Here is a 26,591-nt window from a genome sequence, read left to right as displayed (position 1 = left end):
GGGGCTGCTCCTCCAGGTCCTCCACCCGCTCCGGCTATGAAGGCGCAGACCAGCAAGGGCGGATCCAGCCTAGCGGGCCGCCCCGGGCCCCCTTTGTACACTGTAGCATTTGCTACAGGATTGTGCAACATTATACAAAGAAGTTGGGCCTCAAGCCCCGCCCCGTCCCCCGGCCTGGGGCCTAGATTCGCCACTTCAGACGAGGACGAGGACAATAGCGGCGATCGATGACGGTGATAGTGACAGCGGCGGCAACGATTGAGCTCATTCTTGAGGCAGTAGAATAAGGATGCAACGAATAGAGGACTACCACCGAGCTGATGACCACGGCACAGATCTTGCCGACGGAGAATCAGTGTCCGCCGCCGCCATGGTCGCTGGTCGCCAGGGAGGTGGTTGCGTTGTCGGTGCATGGTCGGGCTGCAGCTATACAATTGATCATGGGGCATGGTATGCCCCTGCCCTCATGGCAGGAGCATATGCAGCACGCCATCATGGTGGAGCTGGCAGGATCGGACTGCGGTTGCTTGGCCTTCCCGAGAGCAGGAAACCTTCCCTTCAATAGTGGTGGACCGCCATCGTCCTCGTCAAGCGCTGGCTGGGTGTTGATGTTGGCATTGGCCACCATCGTGCATGGATCGCTTGGGCAGTTGGGCAGCAGGACACGCCGTCTCGCCAGGGCACGGCGGGCAAGGGAACTCGCAGTAGAGCTGCTGCCCCTGCCCACCCGTGAGCAGTGCGACAAGCAATGGTGGAGCTATTGGGGGGGCTATGGCCCCCCTATGATTAGACAACACACTGAAGAAATTTTTTCTATGGGCTAAGATTTAAGAAAAAAGTCGTTAGCCCCCCCCAAACAATCATATTTTCCGTTTTGCCCCCCAGCCGTTCTATGCTAGCTCCACCACTGGCAACATGCACTATTGTGAGGCAGACCAGGCACGCCATGCAAGCTGGCATGGCCATTGCGAGGTGGGAGAGACGGGTTCTTGCAGGTGCAGCTGTGGGCGAAAAAGAGGGAAGGAGCAAGGAGGGAAACAGGGGAGGGGAGGGCGATCGGGGAGGGAGAGAGGGCGGCCTAAAAGTGAACTCCGATGGATCGATGACGATGGACATGCTAGTGCCAGGAAATTTCCTGTAGGCCAGGCTTACAGAAATGGAAAGACGCGTCTGCTACTCACGAAGAGCATTGGGGGCCAAGGAATCATGATGGCTGACCAGTGTTGTAGTTCACTCCAAAGAATCCCTCTCATTAACCCTGGTCTCCGACCTCTACGATGGCGAGGTATTTCATGGCGATTTGTTCACGATGCCGAGGTTTTGCGGCAACGGCGACGTGTCCACGATAGCTTGGTCCAATCTGCTAATAAGAGGTGAGAGGTGCGCGACGGTTCGAATGAAAATCCTTCTCGTCTTTGGTTGGAGCTGGCGGCGAGGATCCCCATGAGACTACCACCCTTTATTTAGGGTCGTCGGAACAGATATCAAACATGGCATTGTGTTTGTTCCATCGAGATATCTTAAAAGTTCCTCTCCAATTTCAACCAGACTTGGCGTGTGTTGACTGTTGACCGTGTACCATTTATATCTGAATCTAGTCCCTCACTCATCTCACCAAAAAAGCCGTCGTTTATCTGCTACCTTGACTGAGAACAGATGGTAAGAAAAGCTACATTTGTACATGGATTTCCCGTGATTGATTTTGGGAAACTCTAATGACACCATGCAGCAACCACAAATCCGAGGGGTTGCAACATACGTACCTCTACAGAAACGAACGTCATAGATTGACCAAATAGGGTTTCCCCCGCTTTATATTATAAAGCACGAACACCGATCACAAGGTAATTGCCGAGGCGAACGACACATCAAGCCCAAAAGGAAAAAGAAGAAGACAAAAAAGCCAACAACGGCAGCTCGACAAGCACGGATGGTCCACCACCGCTGCGCCGTCCATCTACGTCCCACCACCCGCCATGGCACCGGACCGCCGCGTACCAAACAACACCTCCAAGGAGGAATGCGATGCCAACGACGTTGCGACAAGTCCTAGGGTTTCCCCTGACACGCAGAAGGGGAGCAGGGGATGGGTAGCACCGACGCCCTTCAGGAAGGAACGGCGGCACCCACCGGCATCACCGCATCGGAGCCGGAAGAACCGGTAGGGATTTCTCCCGCACCCCCATGCCCGAAGATAGCTAGCTACCTACCTCATCCATCCATCGACATTCTACTACACTAGAAGGGCATTGTGCGCTTTGTTGTGCTGCTTATGTTCTTGGGGTTGTGCATCTTTTATTTTACGTGGTAATTTTTTATGTTTTGAATTATTATTTTCGAAACGAGGCAAAAGACTTGCCATTTTCATTGATTAAGAAGAAGAGAACTGCCCAGTAAACCAGGCTAAAATCTATACAACCCAACCCATATGACATGGGCACCATCGGCCAACCTAGCCACCGACATGGAACCCGGAGCTGCCAAGAAGAAAACCATCCGCCGAGGAGTCGCAAGCGTCATCGTCATCGTCGGTTACCTCGAACGGGCGACTGACGACTTCACTATAGAGCTCCATCATCGAGGCTAACCCGCAAATAGTCGCACAAGCCACAACGGCACATGCCAATGGATGGCCACACACGCAAGCAACCGACAGCTCTGACTTTGACGATGAGCACCGCAAGGGGAATATCTAAGACTTGCGCCAACCATGCCATCCCCAAACGACCATCGAGTGTCTGTCATCAACACCACCTGGACTCGCTCCACCGCAGTTTCGACTTCAAAGCAACGAAGCAACCAACGGAAGGGCACCTCGGATATGCGATGTGACCCGAGCTCCTCTCGACGCCATCATCATTGCCAAAACAGAAACCGGCGCCCCGCCTCAGCAAACCGAACTCCTCTCAACGCCGTCATCGTTTTGAAAATAGTGACGTGCTAGTTGGTTTGACGTTTGGGGGAAACAATGGAGTGTGTTCTTTTTATTAGAGATGCTACACCTACGAACAGACTTTACGGAATCATGGTTAGAGATAGATGTGTCAATTTTGGTTGGAGATTAGGGGAATAATGGCCCAACGATGAAAATCAGGGAAGTGATTGACTATGTGATTGGAGGGCATTTTATAATTAATAGAAATAAATGATAAGGTTACCTATGTTGTTGGCCGCGTGTGTTATGCTAGTGCTAAACATGTCATAGGCGACATTTTCTTTTTTCACCAAAAGCCCATACTCCAGACACTTACCAAGGGAACCATTCATCTAGAGATCCCACCACGAGGCCTAGGTCAACGACCGATTGAATCGTCTATCCAATCCAAATTGAAGCCCTTGGTTGAATGAGGGGGCTTTAAAGTTAGGAAGCTTAATGAACTAAGAGATTTCATTGCCACAACCAAGGATTGCTGAGTCAAAATCAGGTATTAAAATTGTATACCTCAAAATGAATGGGAAAGCTCCAAAATTAAGGAGCATAGTGTATTAAAAAGTTGAATGAGAGAGCTTCTTGTGAAATTGTAAACCCAGATTGTATACCTCAATCGAATGAGAGATCTCCAAAATTAGGGAGCATAATTAAAATATTGGAATGAGAGAGCTCTTTGTGAAATTGTTGACTTGTTCAAAATTGGATAACCCAATTCCAATTGAAGACCTCAATTGAATGTGTGCTCTTTAAAATTAGGGAGCTTAGTGTTATAGAGGATACTACTGCCAACCTATAGACTACAGTCTATATATAAAACTGAAACGTTCATAAATTTAAACTGAATTTCTGGTACACCTTTTGATCCATGCCAACCACAAAACTTACATCACATGAAGAGAAGAAAAAAAAATGATTCTGTATGAGAGTATTTTTCCGTAGTCTAAATGTGTTGTGCAAGAACTGTAATGAAGTAAAATTAACTAGCATCGGCACTAGGGCATTCCAGTGATTCGCATGTCCTTTTTTTGCGAAGAATCATAGAGTTTATTACCCCAAAGTTACAGGTTTACAATCCTCAGCGATAAGCACGCTGACAAACGGTGGAGAACATCCGCATGTCCTTGATCATGTTGAACTCGACGACATTGCCGCACGACCTGGTAATATTGTGTTCGGTAAATTCGTACTAGTACATGTACATGTGCTATGTAGAAAACCTTGCTTAGCACCGTAGTGCTCAGTCGATGAGCAGTACTGGTCAGCTGAAATCAAGCATACAAACAAGTACAAATTGTTACTTCCTTCATTCCATAATCTAAGACGTTTTTTGATAGTGTCAAAAACACTTCTGCATTATGGGGCCAAGGAAGTACTCCCTCTGTAAAGAAATATAAGAGTGTTTAGATCACTATTTTAGTGATCTAAACGCTTTGTAAAGAAATATAAGAGTGTTTAGATCACTATTTTAGTGATCTAAACGCTTTTATATTTCTTTACAGAGGAAGTAGATTATAACTGATTGTAGTTACACAATTGTTAGTACAACTTTTCTGCAGTTATGTGTGTGTACAAGATTAGAGTTGTAGCATTTGTTGCTCAACTCGGTTACAGGTTCCCGAGAAATGTGTGTCTTTCTGCTTACTCTGTCTTTCTCCGTTTTGTGTGTGCCTCAACTGAACCACCACGTACGCGTGCATTTGTGTGCGCCGGTGAGAAGCGAGAAGCCACACGGGGGAGGTCCATAAGCCACCATCATTGAGTACATGAAAATGGTAAAATGGACTTACCCTAACAAGTGGCGGCAGCGAGTGTACGGTCCGCCGCCTCTGTTTAATTTGAGCCTAGGCCAGCTGCGGATGTGTGCATAGAAACATGAAGAGGAAGCACCGGAGAAGAGAGAGAGAGAGACGGCAGGCAGCTTGGGCGGCGAAGGCACTCACCTGCGTCGGGGAAGAAGATGGTGGCGGTGGAGAAGGTCGAGTGGATGACCCAGAGCTGGGGTGAAGGCTCTCCTCCCTCGGCATCTCCCGCCTCGATGTCGTGAGCGCCCTTCCAGCCCTCGTCATTTCGCAAAAGCCTATGTGTTCTTCGCCGCCGGACGGCCAGAGGAGTGAAACTGAATTCATGCATTGGATTGGTGGATGATGATCCATGGCGTGCTGAATTTAGGTGTCCGTGCTGCTGCCGAACGTGCCGGCCATGTACGAGCCGCACTTCGGCGTTCCCATGAGCGGCGCCGTGCTCAACGCCATCAACACGCGCCTCGACGCGCGCACGGTCGCCGTCCTGCTCCGACACTCCAGCTCCAGGCTCGTCTTCATCGACCCGGCTCTCATCTAGCTCCTCGATGATGCGCTCTGCCACCAGCGGTGGTCTAGTGTCGCTCGTGGACTGGGCGGTGCCGCCGCGGCCAATGTTCCTGTGGACGTTGCCTATGTTCAATGCGAACGGCTGGAGCTTCCCTCGGGGAATGGCCGTTGTGCATCCGCCGCGTCGAAGACAAGAATGTCTACGCCGCCATCACGGAGGATCACGGTGTCACGCACCTCTGTGGTGCGTCCGTCGTGCTGCCTCAGCATGCTGGCCAAATCGCCGGAGGTTGTGCGCAAGCCTCTCCATAGAATGGTACGGATCGTGACTGCCGGCTCGCCTCCGCCCGCTGTAGTGCTGCATCGTGCGGAGGCATTGGGCTTTGAGGTCAGCAATGGGTACGGAGACCGTGCGCGTGGAATGGCGAGTGGAACAAGCTGCTGGCGTCCGAGCGCACCCGGCTCAACGTGAGGCAAGGCGTGCGCACCTTTGGCATGGCCAAGGGGGACATCGTGGATGGCAAGACCGACCACACACTACAAGAAATATGTCAACTTATGACCTTCTGTCAGTGACCCTGGAAGAATTGGTCATAGATTTATGACCATTTGAGACCAATTGGTCAAAAGCTGTTCGAGGGGCTCCAAACCCTAAACCATTGCGACCATTTTGGTCAGAAAGGTCATAATTTCCTTACATGAAATGGTCATAAAGCTAACAGTGCTAGTCCACTGCCTTATTTTTAGTTGTTAACGACCAATATAGATGGTCATAGCCTTGTAAATTATGGTGGGTTGCTATGACTAGGCGCCACCTCATCAGTTTTACCTATGTGTCATGTCCATGTGGCAGTTTTTACCCTAGGTTGTGAAGCAACCTATATTTCTGTCATTCCCAAAATTCCCAAAAAAATCTCATAAATTCTTTGGGTCATATCTTCGTCAAATATGTAAAAACCTTCCTTGCCTAGTTCAAAAATAATTCAAAAATATTCATTTTCTTATTCTGTTCAGAGTAACAGTTTGTGAAGGAAGTACCACTTTGGCATGTCCAAATAGTATCCATTTTCTACAGTGCTTTCCTATGCCCAAATAACCATCCTCCACCAAATGCCAGCTCAATCCATTCATTATTTTGAGCCGAGCTACAACATTCGTATTAATGTCCAGTGTGGTGGTTTGCAAAGCAAGTACCACCTAGGCTCCTCCTTTTGAGCTGAAAATTTGTGAAAACGGTCTTCTTAGTAACTGATCATCCTCAGCCAAAACTCACGCCCATTAGCCATGTACATTTCCCGTACCACTAATCAAACACTTGGCTGCTAATTCATGTTTGAGCATCGATTGGTCTCCTCGTGAGAATCTTATGTTGTAATTTTCTTCGTAGCACCAACCTGGGGAGTGCCCAACCCACTAGACATGCCTAGGCCGCCCAGAACACATGGCAACGCCACGGTCACGCGGTGACCACGCGGCGGGCATGCGAGTTTACGCGCTCTAGAGTTGGGGCCCTCGGCCACCGCCCAAACCTCGACGTATCGCCACCAAACCATGTATTTATGATTAAATAGGTCCTTATGTAACTAGAAATGATTTTTGGAAAAAATAAATAGCAAACTATGAGGCAGCTGTAGTTCAAATTTGACCCGCTTCCAGCTGAATCGGCAGAAATTTGTCTTTTTCACGAGAGGTGGATCAAAATTTTTTACACCAGACCATTTTGTCAATTGTGCATTAAATATGGCCTAGTATTTTATAAAAAATGATTTGGTCCAATTTTGCAACAATTATTTGGTAGTTCCTTCACAAAAAACCTCCTTTCGGGCACTCGAAAAATGGAAAATGGTTTTTTCGTCCAACGAAAATGAAAACTTCCTTAGGGAACATTGTTTGCCATTTCAATATGCATCCTTGTGCACAATATGAGATCATTTGAACAAACCATGCCATGAATGTGGCCATAAGATTGATCATTTGGCTTGAAAGCCATGAATCTTCACACTTGATAGCTCATTGATGGGGTTATGTACCTAGGGTAGGGTCATGGACCTGATCTAAGCACCTTTCCCAAGGACACCCTTAGAAGAGGTCGCCTTCCAGTCGACCAATGAGGGACACACTCGACTGACTTGAAGGACTCGACCACGAAGACCCACTCGACCACCAGAAAGTCAAGAGGCACTCTGCACTGCAACGGCCTATAATCAAGTAGACTTTATGATAGTAAAGGCACTTTATGTGGGGCGTTACCAGTAACGCCCCAGACTTAACTCACCTTAAACCCTCTCCTACGTGGGCTGGCTGGGTCCTGGCGCACTCTATATAAGCCACCCCCCTCCACAGGCAGAAGGGTTCGGCACCTTGTGATTCATATACTCATAATCCACTCGACCGCCTCCGGGCTCCGAGACGTAGGGCTGTTACTTCCTCCGAGAAGGGCCTGAACTCGTACATCCTTTGTGCTTACAACCTCTCCATAGCTAGGACCTTGCCTCTCCATACCTACCCCCCACTCTACTGTCAGGCTTAGAACCACGACAGTTGGCGCCCACCTTGGGGCCGGTGTTTTAGCGATTTTGTGGAGAAGTTGCGATTCTTCTGAGTACTTTCATCATGGTGTCTGCTGGAGCTTTGGTCGGGGGTCAAGAGATCCGTCTCGGCACTCTCACCTTCTTCGTCGACGACTCCGCGTGGCTCCATGATGCTCCACTCGACGTTGATGCGCTCCCCGTCCGCGGTGCGACGCATTTTCGTGCATATGTCCGCGGCGTTCTGCTGCGGCAACCGTCGACCCAGTATCGGTCGGCCCCTCCATCGTCCACCCTCCCGGTATCCCGCCAGCGCAAGCGCTCGGGCCGGTCGAGGCTTCAGCGATGGGTGAGGCACGCGGTGGCTCGCCAATCGGCCACCACCCAAGTTGCGGCAATCGAGCCCGACGAACCTCTCTACGGCTTGTTCGATCTAACGACTGGCTCCGTAGAGACTGCATCCGAGTGCGGTAGCAGTGATCCAGCGGCGGAAATCTTGATGGTCGACGGGCCCCACAGTCCCCCTGGCTTCGCCCGTGGTGGTGGAGCAGGTGACGGCGGCGACCCTACACGAGGCTACGAAGAGTACCAGCCCGAGCCACTCGACTCTCTGCAAAGAGAGGAACTTCGCCGCAGGAACGAGGATCCCCTGCGTATTCCCATCGCAGGAGAAACCCCCGAGGCTCGTGCCTTGGAGGAGGCGCGTCTGGCCAATTTGGCCGAGCGCACTCGACTGGAGAACCTTCAGCGAGCTCTCGACGAGCGCGCGCGGCAACGAGTTCCCGACAACAGTCGACGTCAACTCTTCCCGCCGACTCAGGTATATCGAACCCCAATTCAGAATTTAGCAGCTGCGACCCGTATAGCAGAGTCCATCCAGCCTTCGCAGTCGGAAGCTGGCAGAGGTTTGCTGCAGATCAGGGATCTGCTCCGGGCAGCAGGAGATCAGAATTCAGCCGTGTCTCAGTCGCGCAACAGAATTCACAGTCGATCCGTCACTGTGAATACGGTTCAGTCGGCTCATAGCCCCAGATCGCCTCCGCGGCGTGAAGGGCGCGAGAATCGACGAGATCAATATGGCGACAGACTCGACCGAGATGATAGGCGTCGAGTGCCCTATTCCCCTCCGAGGGGTGGGTCTTACGCTCCTCGGCAGCCAGATGATAGGCGTCAGTACAGTACAGGGCGTAGGGTTCCAGTCGACCCCAGAGAACCAGGCTTCGACGCGCGATCCATTATCGTGCAAGGGTTGGTTGACCGGAACAGAGCCCATCGAGGTGGACTCGACAGAGATGTACCCACAAGCAGTCGAGTGCATGTTTCTGGTCCTGAATGTTTCAGCAGAGCTATCAGAGCCGCAGTTATCCCTCCCAATTTCAGGTTGGCAACAGGAGTCAGCAAGTTCACTGGTGAGTCTAAGCCTGAAACTTGGCTTGAAGACTACCGAGTGGCAGTTCAGATTGGTGGTGGGAACGACGAGGTGGCCATGAAGCATTTGCCCCTCATGTTGGAAGGTTCTGCCAGGGCATGGTTGACTCAGTTACCTCCTAGCAGCATTTACACTTGGGAAGACCTGTCCCGAGTGTTCGTCAGGACGTTTGAAGGAACTTGCAAGCGACCAGCTGGATTGACAGAGTTGCAAGTCTGCGTGCAGAAAACTAATGAGACTCTCAGAGAGTATATTCAGAGGTGGATCACTTTGCACCACACTGTGGAGAATGTGTCCGATCATCAGGCAGTCTGCGCCTTCAAAGACGGCGTCAAGAACAGAGAACTGAGTTTGAAGTTTGGTCGAACCGGTGACATGACCTTGAGTCGGATGATGGAGATTGCTACCAAGTACGCCAACGGCGAAGAAGAAGACCGACTCCGAAGCGGCAAGCACAAGCCGAGTCAGTCGGAAAAAGGAAACACCAGTCGGAAACAGAAGCGGAAGGCTGAACCGGCAGCTCCTGGAGAGGCTCTGGCCGTGACTCAAGGAAAGTTTAAGGGGAAACCAAAAGGATCCTGGAACCCCAAGAAGGTAAAGGATAAAGAAGGGAACGACGTGATGGATATGCCATGTCACATTCACACGAAGAAAGACGAAGAGGGGAATATCATTTACCCGAAGCACACCACTCGCCAATGTCGACTCCTGATCCAGCAGTTTCAAGGAAAACAGTCTAAGGACAAGGAGAAGGAGTCGGACAAGGCCGAAGACAAGGAGGACAGTGAGGAAGGATATCCGCATATCAACTCCACTCTGATGATCTTTGCAGATGTGGAAAGCAGGAGTCGACTGAAAGTCATTAACCGAGAGGTGAACATGGTTGCCCCAGCGAAAGCAAATTATCTGAAATGGTCTCAAACACCCATCACATTCGACCAATCTGATCACCCGACTCATATTGCCACCCCTGGGAGGCAAGCTTTGGTGGTCGATCCAGTTGTCGAAGGCACTCGACTGACAAAGGTGCTGATGGATGGTGGAAGCGGGCTGAATTTGTTATATGCAGACACACTGAAAGGAATGGGCATTCCGATGTCCCGACTGAGCACTAGTAACATGAGCTTTCATGGGGTTATTCCAGGAAAGAAAGCCGAGTCACTCGGCCAAATAGCCCTGGACGTGGTGTTTGGTGATTCGAAGCATTTTCGCAAAGAAAAGTTGACGTTTGAGGTCGTGGATTTTCAGAGTGCATATCATGCCATTTTGGGGAGACCAGCTTACGCACGGTTCATGGCTCGACCATGTTACGTGTACCTCAAATTGAAGATGCCCGGCCCCAAAGGAGTGATCACTGTCACCGGTGATAGGAAAAAGGCAGAAGAGTGCTTTCAGAAGGGCTCCAAGATTGCTGATTCCCAGGTGACAGCGGTCGAGTTCGAGGAATACAAGCAAAACGCAGATCCGAGTGACTTGCTGCGATCAAAGAAACCCGCCACAGAGTCTGCATTCCAGTCGTCCGGTGAGACGAAGCCTGTCCACATTCACCCGACCGACCCCGATGCAGCTCCGACCCGCATCTCTACAACACTCGACCCAAAATAGGAAGAAGCGCTCATCCAGTTCCTCCGTGAGAACTGGGACATTTTTGCATGGAAGCCCGCTGACATGCCAGGTGTTCCCAGGGGACTGGCTGAGCATCGCCTAAGAGTCGACTCATCTGCAAAACCAGTCAAAGAGCATCTTCGGCGGTCCGCCGTCCAGAAGAGAAAAGCCATTGGCGAAGAAGTGGCTCGACTGTTGGCGGCAGGATTTATCCGAGAGATATACCACTCCGAGTGGCTCGCTAATGTCGTCATGGTCCCCAAGAAAGACAAGTCGCTCCGAATGTGCATTGATTTCAAGCACATCAACCGGGCCTGCCCGAAAGATCATTTTCCTCTCCCTCGCATAGATCAAATTGTTGACTCGACCGCGGGATGCGAGAGGCTATCCTTTTTAGATGCCTACTCCGGGTACCACCAGATCCGTCTGTACGGACCCGATGAGGTAAAAACAGCTTTCATCACTCCATTCGGGTGCTTCTGCTATATCACCATGCCATTTGGCCTCAAGAATGCCGGAGCCACATTTATGCGAATGATTCAGAAGTGTCTACTCACTCAAATCAGTCGGAATGTGGAAGCATATATGGATGATATTGTTGTCAAATCACGAAAAGGTTCCGACCTGCTCGTTGATCTCGCCGAAACATTTGCCAACCTCAGAAGATATGATATCAAGCTCAATCCATCAAAGTGCACATTTGGAGTTCCTGGTGGCAAGTTACTCGGTTTTCTCGTTTCCGAACGGGGAATCGACGCTAACCCAGAAAAGATTGGCACTATTCTCCGAATGAAACGCCCTGTGCGAGTGCACGATGTCCAGAAGCTTACTGGATGCTTGGCCGCATTAAGTCGATTCATCTCACGACTCGGTGAAAAGGCATTGCCTCTTTACCGACTGATGAAGAAGACAGACAAGTTCGAGTGGACTCCAGAAGCTGATGCAGCGTTTGCCGAGCTCAAAACTCTGCTCTCCACCCAGCCGGTGCTTGCTGCTCCAATCAGCAAAGAGCCTCTGTTGCTCTATATCGCAGCCACAGGACAAGTCGTCAGTACTGTGCTAACGGTCGAGCGGGAAGAAGAAGGAAAAGCTCTCAAAGTTCAGCGCCCAGTGTATTATTTGTCTGAAGTCTTGACTCCATCCAAGCAGAGATATCCTCATTATCAGAAGCTTGTGTATGGAATATACATGACCACAAAGAAGGTTGCTCATTATTTCTCTGATCATTCCATCACAGTCGTCAGCGACGCTCCACTATCAGAGATTTTGCACAACAGAGATGCAACTGGTCGAGTGGCCAAATGGGCGATTGAACTTCTTCCCCTTGATATCAAGTTTGAGGCAAAGAAAGCCATTAAGTCCCAGGCAATAGCAGATTTCCTTGCCGAGTGGATTGAACAGCAGCAGCCGACTGAAGTTCACTCGGAGCATTGGACCATGTTTTTTGATGGCTCTAAGATGTTGAATGGTTCCGGTGCTGGGGTTGTCCTGGTTTCCCCCAGAGGAGATAAGCTCAGATATGTGCTCCAGATTCACTTTGATTCCTCCAACAATGAGGCAGAATATGAGGCCCTCTTATATGGGTTGCGCATGGCCATTTCACTCGGCGTCCGTCGCCTGATGGTCTATGGCGACTCGGATTTAGTGGTCAATCAGGTGATGAAAGAGTGGGACGTGAGAAGCCCAGCCATGACTGGATACTGCAGTGCAGTGAGGAAGCTGGAAAAGAAGTTCGAGGGGTTGGAGCTCCATCATATACCCCGACTGAAAAATCAAGCAGCTGATGATCTAGCAAAGATAGGTTCCAAGAGAGAAGCCATTCCGAGTGGTGTGTTCTTGGAGCATATACACACTCCGTCAGTCAAAGAAGATCCTTTCACCGAAGAAACTCCACAGCCCAAGAGTGCCACAGATCCGACTGAAGTTGAAGTCCCAGCGGTGGTCGACTTGATCATGGAGGTTTTGGTGGTCATTCCCGACTGGACAGTTCCGTATGTCGCATATATCCTGAGAAAAGAGCTTCCGGAGGATGAGGAAGAGGCCCGACAAATCGTCCGTCGATCTAAGGCCTTTACCGTAATCAAAGGACAATTATACAGAGAAAGCGCGACTGGAGTCGGTCAGAAGTGCATAACACCGGAAGAAGGTCGACTCATCCTCAATGATATTCACTCGGGGACCTGCAGTCATCATGCGTCCTCTCGGACCATCGTGGCCAAAGCATACCGAGCCGGATTTTACTGGCCAAAGGCGAATGAAATGGCAAAAGAGATAGTGGATAAGTGCGAGGGATGTCAGTTCTACTCGAATATGTCGCACAAGCCTGCGTCAGCTCTTAAGACCATCCCACTCGTCTGGCCTTTCGCGGTATGGGGACTGGACATGGTCGGTCCTTTGAGAACAGGACGAAGTGGTTTCACGCATGTACTGGTGGCAGTCGACAAGTTCACCAAGTGGATTGAGGCTAAACCAATCAAGAGCCTTGACACCGGTACTGCTGTTAGCTTCATCAGGGAACTAATATTCAGATATGGAGTTCTGCACAACATCATTACGGATAATGGGTCGAACTTTGACTCAGAGGAATTCAGAGATTTCTGCAACTCCCAAGGCACACGGGTCGATTACGCTTCAGTCGCTCATCCGCAGTCGAATGGACAAGCAGAGCGAGCTAATGGACTGATTCTTAAGGGATTGAAACCTCGACTGATGCGTGATCTCAAACACGCGGCTGGAGCCTGGGTAGACGAACTTCCCTTAGTGCTTTGGGGGCTGCGGACCACACCTAATCGGTCGACCGGAAGAACTCCATTCTTCTTGGTCTACGGAGCTGAAGCAGTCTTGCCGAGTGATCTTCTCCACAATGCTCCTCGAGTTGAAATTTACAACGAAGCAGAGGCTGAACAGGCGCGGCAGGACGCAGTCGACCTTTTAGAAGAAGAAAGGGAGATGGCTTTGATCCGCTCGACCATCTACCAACAAGATTTGCGTCGTTTCCACGCCAGAAATGTGAGAGGTCGAGCCTTCCAGGAAGGGGATTTAGTTCTCTGAGTGGATCAGCACAAACCACACAAGCTTGCTCCTTCTTGGGAAGGCCCCTTCATCGTCACCAAGGTTCTCCACAACGGGGCGTACCGTCTTTACAACGTCGAGCATAATATCGACGAGCCCCGAGCTTGGAACGCGGAACTACTCCGCCCGTTTTACACTTAAGTTTTATCACTCAGATGAGTTGCAATAAAGTACTTCTGTAGTTCATGGACTTCAAAATAATAGTGTCATAGTTCCTCCATAATATCTGTCACTTTTTATTTTTGTCCAATAAAATTCCCCTCAGTGGGTGACTTAGCTGCGAATCCGTTTTGCCTAAGTTTGTAAAAATCCTACCGAGTGGTGAGCCAGACTCCCACTCGGAGGCTTAGCTGCGAATCCGTTTCGCCTAAGTTATCAAAATCCTACCGAGTGAAGAGCAACCCTCTCACTCGGAGGCTTAGCTGCAGTCGAAGCACTCGCCTAAGTTATCAAAATCCTACCGAGTGTAGAGCAACCCTCTCACTCGGAGGCTTAGCTGCAGTCCAAGCACTCGCCTAAGTTATCAAAATCCTACCGAGTGTAGAGCAACCCTCTCATTCGGGGGCTTAGCTGCAGTCCAAGCACTCGCCTAAGTTATCAAAATCCTACCGAGTGTAGAGCAACCCTCTCACTCGGGAGCTTAGCTGCAGTCCAAGCACTCGCCTAAGTTATCAAAATCCTACCGAGTGTAGAGCAACCCTCTCACTCGGAGGCTTAGCTGCAGTCCAAGCACTCGCCTAAGTTATCAAAATCCTACCGAGTGTAGAGCAACCCTCTCACTCGGGGGCTTAGCTGCAGCCCAGTGCTCGCCTAAGTGGACTGAAGAATATGTCGATTGCAGTAAAGGCGCCTTGCTTTGAACCTGCAAAAGACATTTCGAGCCAAAGGCAATCATATTCAAGCACCAAATTCAAGTTTGAATCGATATCTAAAGGAACCGAGAGTGCTCAGGCGTTAAGCCTGTTAAGGTTTATCGGTTACAATTCCACTCGGCATACCGAGGCAAATTTAAAGCGTCGAGCCAGAAGAAGTTTTTTACCCCTCCTGTGGAGGGCTGGAAGGAGCAACGAATTCATCAAGGTCAATTCCGTCGGCGATCCAAGTGGCAGCTGCAAGGAAAGTTTCCATAAAGGACCTGAAGTCGTGTTTCTTGGTATTGGCCACCCGAAGGGCCGCCAGCTTCTCTTCTCGCGCATCTTTATAGTGGACTCGGGCCAGACACAGAGCAACATCTGCACCACACCGAGCCGAGGACTTCTTCCATTCTTGCACTCGACCAGGGATCGTGTTCAACCGGGCCATCAGCGACTCAAGGTCATTCTGAAGTGTCTCCTCAGGCCAAAGCGTCGAGTCGATGCGAGATGTGGCGGCCTTCAGCCTTGCGAGATAGTCCACGACAGCTGCGACACGAGACTCCAGTCGGAAAACATCCATGGCAACTTCGTCGTTCACCGGAGAATTGACAGGGTCGAGGTTTGGCTCCAGCCGGCTAGTTTCTTCTTCAAAGTTTTGACAGAATTCTGCAAGGATGATCACTAAGTCAAGGGGATGGTCGAATGGAAAAACCACAATTGGAAATGTTTGCCAAGCATAGAGGTTTACCTTCAAGCATAAGAAACAGCTTCTTGGCTAGACTACTCAGGAAGGCCTCCAGATCAGTCTTCTTCCCAGTCAATTTGCTGACTTGGTCGGTCAGGGCAGCTTTGTCAGTTTTTAGTCGACTGATCTCCTTGTTGGCGATCCCAAGAGCAGCTTTCAGATTGGTATTGTCTTGTTCAAGCTTGGTGACTGAAGCCAACTTCTCGTCAGCAAGCTTGATCTTCTCAGCTAGTTCAAGGTCTTTCTTCTGTTGGGCCTCCCTTACCTTACCTGCAAGTTACAGCAAGATCAGATTTTGAAACAAGCAAGGGGAAAGCAGTCGTCAGGGTCTCACCAAACATACCTTCGGTCTCCTCCTTTGCCTTTGTCAGCTTCTCCTGAACCAGCTTCAGGCTCAGCTCGAGTTGAGTATGCTTGTGTTCCAGCTCAGAGTAGCGAGTCACAAGATCACAAGAGTTCTGCGAAGAACCAATCGACTAAATGTCAAATATAATTCACTTCCGAGTGAAAAAGGAAAAAACACACGTTTCTAAGACTACAGCCGAATACAAGCATTCGACCGTAGTCTCGGGGACTACACCCAGTGGGTGCACTCAGCGTGCCCCCACTAATCCTGTTGAAGACAAAGTCGACCAGTCGACCTCAAAAAAAAAGAGATGCATTCTTTAAGACTGTGATCAACTGCAAGCAGTCGACCACAGTCTCGGGGACTACACCCAGTGGGTGCACTCAGTGTGCCCCCACCGGTTTGTGAAATCCAGTCGACATAGTCGACTGACAGAAAAATTGACATCATAAAGCCTAAGGCCGACTGCCAGCAGTCGACCTTAGCCTTGGGGACTACACCCAGCGGGTGCACTCAGCGTGCCCCCGCTAACACGGAGTTTATTCGACACACCCAGCGGGTGACTACTATAAATTCCGGAAAAGAAAAGTTTTTGGTAGCATATCCAACAGAACAAACAGCGGTCGACTGACCTGGACATTGCTTTGGAGGGCAGAACTGGCGTCATAAGCCGCCTGGCTCGCATCCCGGATGGTCTTCAGCTGCTCCATCATGATTCCCGCTTGGCGTATCACCTCCTTCGCTGCGCCAGCTTGGTCCTCTGGGACGTGGTGCATCGTGAAGAGGGAGGGCTGCTGAGCACTCGTCAATGGGTCTGCGAAGGACACCGTGTGTCGAGTGATGTTCTCTTCCTCCACAGTCAGAATCTCAGGCGCCGTCACATCCTGAGGCACCTTACTGGCGGACGTTTTCTGACTCCTCCTGCGCTTCAGCGGCTCTTCATCCTCATCATCATCAGGGAGATTGATAACAGTATTGGGTGGAGCTACGGAGAAAAATCAGGATCAAAGATCGCGCGCCAGTCGACTAAGAACGGCGTTAAGAATACAGTACCTGGGTTCGAAGTTGCTGCGTCCTCCATCTCGTGGTCATCAGCCCGGGCCGAAGTTTCAGAAGTGGCAGCACTGCAACTCCGAAGGATCAGTCGACTAACTTCAGCGTCGACCAGAGACAAAGTTCACACAGAATAAGAAAATATGAGCAGCACGGTTACCCTGATATGGTGGGGATGGACACCTTCATCTTCGGCAAGAGCTTGATCGGCTTCGACGAGGCCGCCCTGGGCTGCTTCGGCGCCTTTTCAGTCGGCACCGGAGAGGTGGTCCGAGGGCGCTTGGTCGACTGAGTGGCGGTCGCAACCCCCTTACCACGTTCGGTCGAAGGGTCGTGGACAAGCTTCGACCGCCTTTCTGAGCGCGGTGGTACGACCTCCTCCTCCTCTTCTTCCTCGTCCTCGACGTCATCTTCATCACCGTCATCATCATCATCGTCGTCATCATCCTCTGCAACATCCGAGTCCCATTCCTCCTCTTCCTGGCTCTCGCCCCCGCTCGCCTCGCCCTCCTCAGTCGAAGCTTGTGCCCCATTGGGCATCGAGTACAGCTCGGTGAGGGCCTAGCAGATGTCCAGACAAGGATCAGTCGACCAGTCGGCAGGGTTAACAGAAATGAATGCGACAAGGGCGCAGTGGAGAGCAGGGCAAGTGTACCTTGTTTGGGTCGCTGTTGTGGTCGAGTGGAGGAATCCTTCTGGCTCCGCGTGGGTTATCCTTGTTTCCGGTAACGGCTACCATCCATCTTTCCAGAGTGACGTCGTCGACTGCTTCTGGATGGACTCTAGTCTCGTCTTCGGTCCCACGGTACAACCACATGCAGTGGCTCCGGAACTGAAGGGGCTGGATGCGACGCCTGAGGAAAACCTCCAGGAGGTCCATGCCCGTCACTCCCTCCCGAACCAACTGCACCACGCGCTCCATCAACATCTTCACGTCAGCTTTCTCCTCCGGAATCAGCTTCAGAGGGGAGGGCTTGTTCACTCGGTCCATGGTAAACGGAGGGAGTCCACTCGACTGCCCTGGCGTCGACTGGACCTGGCAGTAGAACCAAGTCGACTGCCAGCCTCTGACGGACTCGGGAAAGGTCATGGGCGGGAAGGTGCTCTTATTCCTCACCTGAATCCCCAGACCCCCACACATTTGGACGACTCGGGTTCTCTCATCACCTGGGCTCGCCTTCTTCACGGTCTGAGATCGACACGTGAATATATGCTTGAACAAACCCCAGTGCGGTCGACAGCCCAGGAAACCCTCACACATGGACACGAACGCGGCAAGATAGGCAATAGAGTTTGGGGTAAAGTGGTGGAGCTGCGCCCCAAAGAAATTCAAGAAGCCACGGAAGAAAACACTCGGCGGCAAGGAAAATCCACGATCAACATGGGTGGCCAAGAGCACACACTCACCCTCTTCTGGCTGGGGCTGCCACTCCTTCCCCGAAAGCCTCGCAGCTCCATGAGGAATCAAGCCCTCGTTGGCCATGTCGAGGAGGTCACTCTCGGTGATGGTCGACTGGATCCAGTCTCCTTGGACCCAGCCCTTCGGCAGGCGGGATCTGGACGAGGACCCTCCGCGGCTGGTGGATCTCCCCTTTGCCTTCTCCGACGCCGACGCCTTCTTCGCACGCTCCAGCGCCGCCGTCTTCTCCTTGGCCATGGTTGCTGGGGAGATGCGCGAAGGGAAGTGGTGCGGGGGCGAGAGCGAGCACGTTGGGCGGGGAAGAAGGAAGCAGAGAGAGAGAGAGAGAGAATGACTGAGGCGCAGTACAGAAATCCTCGCCGGGCGCATTTATAAGGTCCCTTCCGAGTGGATGACAGGTGGGCCCGGTCGATCTAATCATATCAGGAACAGTTATGCAGACGGGATACGTGGCGAAAAAGGCGGCACGGAGATCGAGGCGTCTATGTCCCGTCCCATCTGAACGCTGCGGGCCATCCCGCTTCGCGCGCGTCCCCAAATTTCGCATCCCGCGGAATCCGCGAACGGCAGATCGGTCTGTCAGACACGGGGTTTCCGGCGATCCGTCGCTCGGATATCGTCGAAGCCCGAAAGATCACTCGACGCAAGAATAGAATGGATCGAGTCGACTGAAGACAAGTCGCTCACTGTCGACGCAGAGATTCTTTGGTCCAGGACAACGCACGACCAGGGCACAAAGGTTAATCGGAAACAACGTCAACTCCTTCCTCACTCGTAGCCTCAATCCATTCGGGGGCTAATGATGGGGTTATGTACCTAGGGTAGGGTCATGGACCTGATCTAAGCACCTTGCCCAAGGACACCCTTAGAAGAGGTCGCCTTCCAGTCGACCAACGAGGGACACACTCGACTGACTTGAAGGACTCGACCACGAAGACCCACTCGACCACCAGAAAGTCAAGAGGCACTCTGCACTGCAACGGCCTGTAATCAAGTAGACTTTATGATAGTAAAGGCACTTTATGTGGGGCGTTACCAGTAACGCCCCAGACTTAACTCACCTTAAACCCTCTCCTACGTGGGCTGGCTGGGGTCCTGGCGCACTCTATATAAGCCACCCCCCTCCACAGGCAGAAGGGTTCGGCACCTTGTGATTCATATACTCATAATCCACTCGACCGCCTCCGGGCTCCGAGACGTAGGGCTGTTACTTCCTCCAAGAAGGGCCTGAACTCGTACATCCTTTGTGCTTACAACCTCTCCATAGCTAGGACCTTGCCTCTCCATACCTACCCCCCACTCTACTGTCAGGCTTAGAACCACGACACTCATTTCTGAGAACACTTTTTTAAAATAATTACCGTATTACAAGTTTATTATTTTTCCTGGAAACTTGGTCACATATAATGACACAATGCGAAGGTTTTCCAATTTTTTGATTTTTTTTTGAATTTTTTATGCCCGTTTGAAAATGCGGTCAAAACGGCGGGCTTGACCGTTCCTAGCTAGTGGTTGAATCTTGGAATTTTTTTGGTGTTTCTATGATTAAATAGATACTTATGTACCTAGAAATGATTTTTGGAAAAAATAAAGAGCAAACTATGAGGCAACTGCAGTTCAAATTTGACCCGCTTCCAACTGAATCGGCGGGAATTTGTCTTTTTCACCAGAGGTGGATCAAAACTTTTTTCACCCAACCATTTGGTCAATTGTGCATTAAATATGTCCTAGTATTTTAGAAAAATGATTTGGTCCAATTTTGCAACAATTATTTGGTAGTTTCTTCACAAAAAAACCTCCTTTCGGGCACTCGAAAAATGGAAAATGAATTTTTCGTCCAAAGAAAATGAAAACTTCCTTAAGCAACATTGTTTGTCATTCCAATATGCACCCTTGTGCACAATATGAGATCATTTGAACAAACTATGCCATGTATGTGGCCATAAGATTGAGCATTTGGGTTGAAAGCCATTCATCTTCACACTTGATAGCTCGTTTCTAAGAACACTTTTTTAAATATTTGCCGTATTACAAGTTTATAATTTTTCCTGGTAACTTGGTCACATATAATGACGCAATGCGAAGGTTTTCCAATTTTTTGAATTTTTTTGAGTTTTTTATGCCCGTTTCAAAATGCGGTCAAAACGGCGGGAATGTCCGTTCCTAGCTAGTGGTTGAATCTTGGAATTTTTTTGGTGTTTCTCTGATTAAATAGATACTTATGTACCTAGAAATGATTTTTGGAAAAAATAAATAGCAAACTATGAGGCACCTGCAATTCAAATTTGACCCGCTTCCAACTGAATCGGCGGAGATTTGTCTTTTTCACCAGAGGTGGATCAAGGCTTTTGACACCGAACCATTTTGTCAATTGTGCATTAAATATGTCCTAGTATATTAGAAAATTGATTTGGTCCAATTTTGCAACAAATATATGGTAGGTCCTTCATAAAAAAACTCATTTCGGGCACTCGAAAAATGGAAAATGTTTTTTTTTTGCCAAAAAACTCATTTCTCATGACATATTTTTAAAGATATTTATCTTATTTCATGTTTGTTACTTTTCCTGAAAACTTATTCACATTTGGTGACACAATGAGAATGTTTTTCATTTTCTTTTTGAATTTTCTCAGGTCATAAAATAGCTGATATGATTTTAACACGCTATTTTTAGTCAACTACGACCAATTTAAAATGGTCATAACGTGGTACTGCATTTTGATTGGTTCGTGGACGTCTCACGCGGATCGTGTCTGGAACACCGTCGGATGCTTGCGGATCCAACGGCAGTCCTTGGCCCACCACACCAACCCCAAGCCCACCTAAGCCGAAACCCTAGCTCTACTCGTGGACGTTTTCCATCCCCCCCCCCCCCCCCCGCCTCCTTTCTTTCTCCGCCTCCTTTCTTTCTCTGCTCCTCGTTCCCTCATGCACCCACAATCCCTCCCCCGAAACCCTTGCTGCCGCCACCTACGCCTCTTGTTCCGGCGTGTTCCGGCGGGCCTCGCCGGTGTGCAGCCCAGATCCGAGCTCCCCTGCCTCCGCTCTTCCCTCCCCTCCGGCCAGATCCGCCTCTTGCGTCCCGGGTAGCTCATCCCAACCCCTTCCCACGGCTAGGATTTCGAGGGTGGCGTTCCCACCAATTCCGGCGCGGCGGCGGTGACTGTGCTCCGCCCTCTTCGACGCCCACCAATCTAGCCGCACGGCACGGCCATGGCCATGGCGGAGGCCAGATCCACCCCCTCCCTCATCTCCTCGCTGCCGCCACCTCCTCCCCGTCCTGCAGCGGCGTGTCCCGCCACCACCTCCTTCCTCGATGCGTCCCGCAACGATGCCCATCGCGTCCCGGAGCTGGACGACGGCGCGGTGGAGAGGGAGCCGGCGGCAGCGTTGCGCGATGGTAGGTGACGAGTCCTCATCTTTTCCTTGGTCCTCTCTGCTCCCTTCCTAGTTCCATCTGATTCGATTTGCTGAATCGGTTGCCTGCCACTGACAGGTGCGTCGAGCGGGCCGTCGCCGCGTCGAGCTCCACCGCCCAAGTCCGGCGTCCCGCCGCCCGCCGGACCTCCCTGGCTGTCTTCCTCCACTGCATCCCGTCGCTCCTCGAACGCATCAAGTCCCCCTGCATCAAGCGTCGCCCTCACCAAGACGCATCGAGCGCACTCACGTGCGTGGGGTCAAGGGCGTTGACCGCGCCCCTGCCTGGCCAGATCGCCAGCGCCTCCCCGCTCGATCCCCTGCTCGACCGCTCGCATGGTTGGGCCACCACTAAATTTCAGTCGTGATTTATATAGATCCTCTCTTTCTCTTTTTACGAATCAATCAAACAAATAGCTGACAGTCTTAATTCACTACAAAACTAGCCAGGCTTGTGTCGCTATCTTATTATTATCAAATCAACTGGCCTCTATCTTCAGTTCAGATGACAAATACCTACTACTAGTAGGACTACTTTGTTAAGATGACTGCTCTACTCTAGGCCCAGCACCAGCGATTCTTATCGGATCCTAAAAATGAACAGCACCCAAACAAACGCATGGTAGTAATCTGAGGCTTTTAATGGATGCCTGGACTATTTTACAAGGATTCCTTTTTGCGCACCTGTACTGAACTGCCTGATTGCTTTCAATTCAGTACCAATTTGTCTTACCACTCGTAATCTATGTTGCACATTGCACTGCTGTATGAGATAAACAAACTATGCATCTAACAGATGCTTGTACTGGATACTCTAATACTAGTATTTAGCGATCCACTTTGCTGTCGAAATTGTCTTATGATTCTTACAACCCTACTCAGGATTGGGCTCCAAACTGAATTCGATGCGGCTGTTCACTAATTTGTTTTTTATATTTTATAAATGATGGTAGTTTGTATAAGATGTTCACATGTTTTTTTACTAAAATCTCTTATGCCCTTGACTTAGCTTAACCCAGAATAGCAGCATCCTTGATGCGTACTGACCTTCACCTCGTTCTTTCTCTCGCAGACTCAAAGGAGACCATATGCAAGGCACCTCCTCTTCGGCTGTGAGAGTGTCCAGGGGTCGTGGGTGCGGCTAATGCCTATGTCTGTGGCCGCACTTGACATGCCCTCTCTTTAACAGCACATATCATTTTTTATAACTCTGTTATCTTTTCCCAAGTCTTTATTATCTTGCCTAGCCTTGTACTAATATGTATTGTTTGATGCTAATTACCCAAGCTAGTGCATGATGTTAGGGATAACCTGAGAGCACTTGCCTAAGTTTATAAGATATGACATGTGTCAGTCCAAGCCTGCTGCTCTTTCAATGCTTTTGCTGTTGTACTGTGTTTCTCTAGTTGTTCGAATGTTTCTGCTTCTTTTGGACCTGATGATAAGGACCTTTCTTTTCTCCCGTGGGTTAAAACAATGGGAGTTTGCATGGAAGGTTCTCTCGCTGTATGTGAACAGCAGTATGATGTTACTTGGCAAATGTTTTTTCTATGACATGAGGGAAGAGCTACTATCATGTGCATGGAAGGTTTTCAAGTGAGCACTTGTTAGTTTGTTTAGTACTTATGTAGTATGGGAAATATGCATAGGTATGTCCATGTGATTTTTAAGCATGCTTACTGCCTACCTGATACAGAGTTCTATAACTGATGTTCTTTATTTGACAGTCTATAGCCTCTTATAGTTGAAAACTTGAATAGTTACATTATGTGTGCTGCTGTGTCTCTTATAGTTTCAGAAAAACATTAATTTATCTGTCCTGTTCTATTAATCCTAAAGATGAAACTCATGCATATGTTGCTTAACCTGACTGGCTTGAGTATTGTTCCGAACGAATTATACTACAGATTGCCTTCACTGTTTTTCTTCTAGTTATCTCATAGGATTACTCATGAGGCACATCTATTATCTCCATTTTTTAGAACAAAAATGTGATTAATTCGGCATGCTTATGAGTATCATGCTTCTGAATATCTCCAAGCTGGATATTTCCATTAAACATGTTTCTGAATACCTCCCATATATATTTCCGTTAGTCTGCTTAGTGCATCATTAAGATTATAAGCATCATTTTCATTGAATCCTGGTTACATACTTGTGCAGGAAATTGACCTGTGCGGCGGCGGCGGGGAAGGAGCAGCATCGGCAGCCCTGACAGAGGAAGTCATGTTGCCGTTTTGTTTGTTCCCAGCCTTGACTATGGTTGTCCAGCGAGTCCGGCATGTCGTCATTTTCTTGTAAAGCAGTATTGTATCACACTTGTAGAGCTCGTTACACATGTAGATCTTGTAAAGTACTGTATTACACATGGTCATATGTATTGGCAACGTGATCTGGTTGCTCTTATTTGAAGTATCATGTGTGCTTTTGTCTGCCAAGTTAAATATTAGTTGAAATATGAAGAATATGAGCATGATAGATGGGACTCACTTACCAGACCCAAACCTGACAACTGGGACCCATCTGACTGGTGGACCCATTTAATAAAAAAAGGAAATTATAATTATTTAGACGAAAAGGCCAAGGCCCAATAATAAAAAAGGCTACAATGTTGGGCCAGGCCCATGAAATCAACCAAAAATTGATAAAAAAATATAGAAAGCCTGAATTAATGGGCTAGGCCCATGTAGAAAACTGAATTGGACCGGGCTGAATCTTGTGCCACATCAGCTTGCCACGCTGGATGCCTACGTGGCATGGGTGAGGTTGCTAGTGACCAAAACGCCACAGTAGGAATATTTTGGTCGTAAACGTCTTTGACCATTCCAGAAGAAAGATCGCTATAGTCAGTTTACGACGGCCAGCTTTTGACCTTCTGTTTTTTGTCACAAAAAGGTCATAAATGGAAATTTGTGATCTTTCAGTGACCAATAGTGGTGGTCATAAGTTGACATATTTCTTGTAGTGACAGCGTAGCCCGTGACAGCGCCATCATGGGCGAGATCGTGCTCCACGGCGGGTGCATAATGCTTGCCTGCTTGGGTAGCTCAATGACGGCGAGCCGACCAGGGCGGCGATCCGGGACGATGGGTGGTTCTACACGGGGGACGTGGGCATGATGCACCCTGATGGGTACCTGGAGATCCGGGACCGGTCCAAGGACGTGATCATCAGTGGCGGCGAGAACATCTGCAGCGTGGAGGTGGAATCCATGCTCTACGGCCACCCGGCGGTGAGCGAGGCGGCTGTGGTGGCGTGGCCGGACGAGTTCTGGAGGGGAGACACCGTGCGCGTCCGTGAGCCTGAAAGAGGCCGCGTCAGGCATGGTGACCTCGTGGAGCCGGGGGCACATGGCGGGGTACATGGTGCCCAAGACCGTCATGTTCCGCGCCGAGCTGCCCAAGACGTCCACCGGCAAGGTCCAGAAGTACGTGCTACGGAGGCTCGCTCAGGAGATGGGACCCACACCCACTCGCAGGGGGAGCAGCAGCAGCAAGATGTAGTGTACGGCATGGCAAACGGGCAAAGTGCTTGTTTCTGAATTTTCATCCCTTTTGCTTTGTGGGTGGGCAAAGTGGTACTCCCTCCGATGTACTACAAATTTAAGACACGCTTTGCATATCATTGGAAAAGTTGGCTAAAATCCTTTATTTTCAGGACAGAAGGAAGAATACTACTACTTCTTAGATACAACCTCTTTTATCCATTTTGATGACAAGTATTTCCGGACGGAGAGAGTTGTATATTTATTAGTCATCTAACTTTTTTTTCTAAAAAGGAGGTTAAAACCCCCTGCCTCTGCATCAATCGATGTATACAGTAATCTTTATTAATAATTCAACAAGGGTCTCACAAGAACATACATCAAGCCACCCGAAGCCACCACTCACAACTACAAAATCGATAATGTGAAGTGCTATCACTCCCCATATCTAAAACCGGTGTCGTCGTCGATCCATCCGCATAACATATCGAAACTTATAGCCGGTGCAGCAAAGCTAAATCATACACCGCATGCACATGTTTTAGAAGCCGTCATCATCATCGAACCGCTAACCAATCTTCAGAAAAGAGATTCGCATCATCCTTGCCAGTCCGGCCATATGTCGACGCCACCACGGCGTCCAACGGCACCACCTCCATGCGCACAAACTACTGAGCACGTTGCAGTCGCCACCGGTACATCGCAGCACCATGCCGCCAAGTACTACCAACCGACACATCTTGAAGTCTCTGAAAGATCTACCGTGGTAGCACCTACCGAACAGTCATGACACAGCGTAGCACATGTCGGTCATGCATGACTTCAAATCTTCACCGGAGCTCGTGCAAGAGGAAACTTCTCATTCTGCTCTTTCTTTAGTGATACAAAGGAGGATCCCTACTACTACATCTTACTCTGAATTCTTAGTCAGTGATAACCCAAGCTATGTGCCAAAGTAACTTAAACTATTTTGTTCTTTGCTTGGTTTACACTGAACAACTTTTTATTTGTATGTTAAACAGGGATTGTTTTTATTTTATTTTGTTATAAAGTTGACATCAAATCTTCACCAACTTTATTCATGTTTTTGGTCAGCTCAATAAGGAGAATGATATCTAACTGTTTTCTTAAAAAAATCAAAATCAAGGTAATTCTGAAGTCATTAAACTCATAACAGAGGATGCAAATTCAGAATGCCGCAGTCAGTCAGCCGTAGAAATAGAGGCGAATTAGGAGATATAAAGTTGACATCAAAACGCCTCCCTGGGAGATCGCACCTAGTAGTAGCGACAGAAGCATTCAGAGACGACGCACCGGTGATGCAACACCTGAAGTTCTTTCAGGGTTTTTTTCTCGGAACAATCCAACGACGTTGAGGCGCCGTACTATCAAAGATT

General features: G+C 49.5%; 1 pseudogene; it reads left to right on the top strand.

The window, feature by feature from the left end:
• The first annotated feature begins 289 nt into the window (after positions 1-289).
• LOC123039652 (2-methylpropanoate--CoA ligase CCL4-like) lies at positions 290-25,213 on the top strand (annotated as a pseudogene).
• Positions 25,214-26,591: the final 1,378 nt, after the last annotated feature.

Source organism: Triticum aestivum, chromosome 2B (genome assembly GCF_018294505.1).
Source record: "Triticum aestivum cultivar Chinese Spring chromosome 2B, IWGSC CS RefSeq v2.1, whole genome shotgun sequence".
Classification (NCBI taxonomy): domain Eukaryota; kingdom Viridiplantae; phylum Streptophyta; class Magnoliopsida; order Poales; family Poaceae; genus Triticum; species Triticum aestivum.
This window is presented reverse-complemented; position numbering and strand designations above follow the sequence as displayed.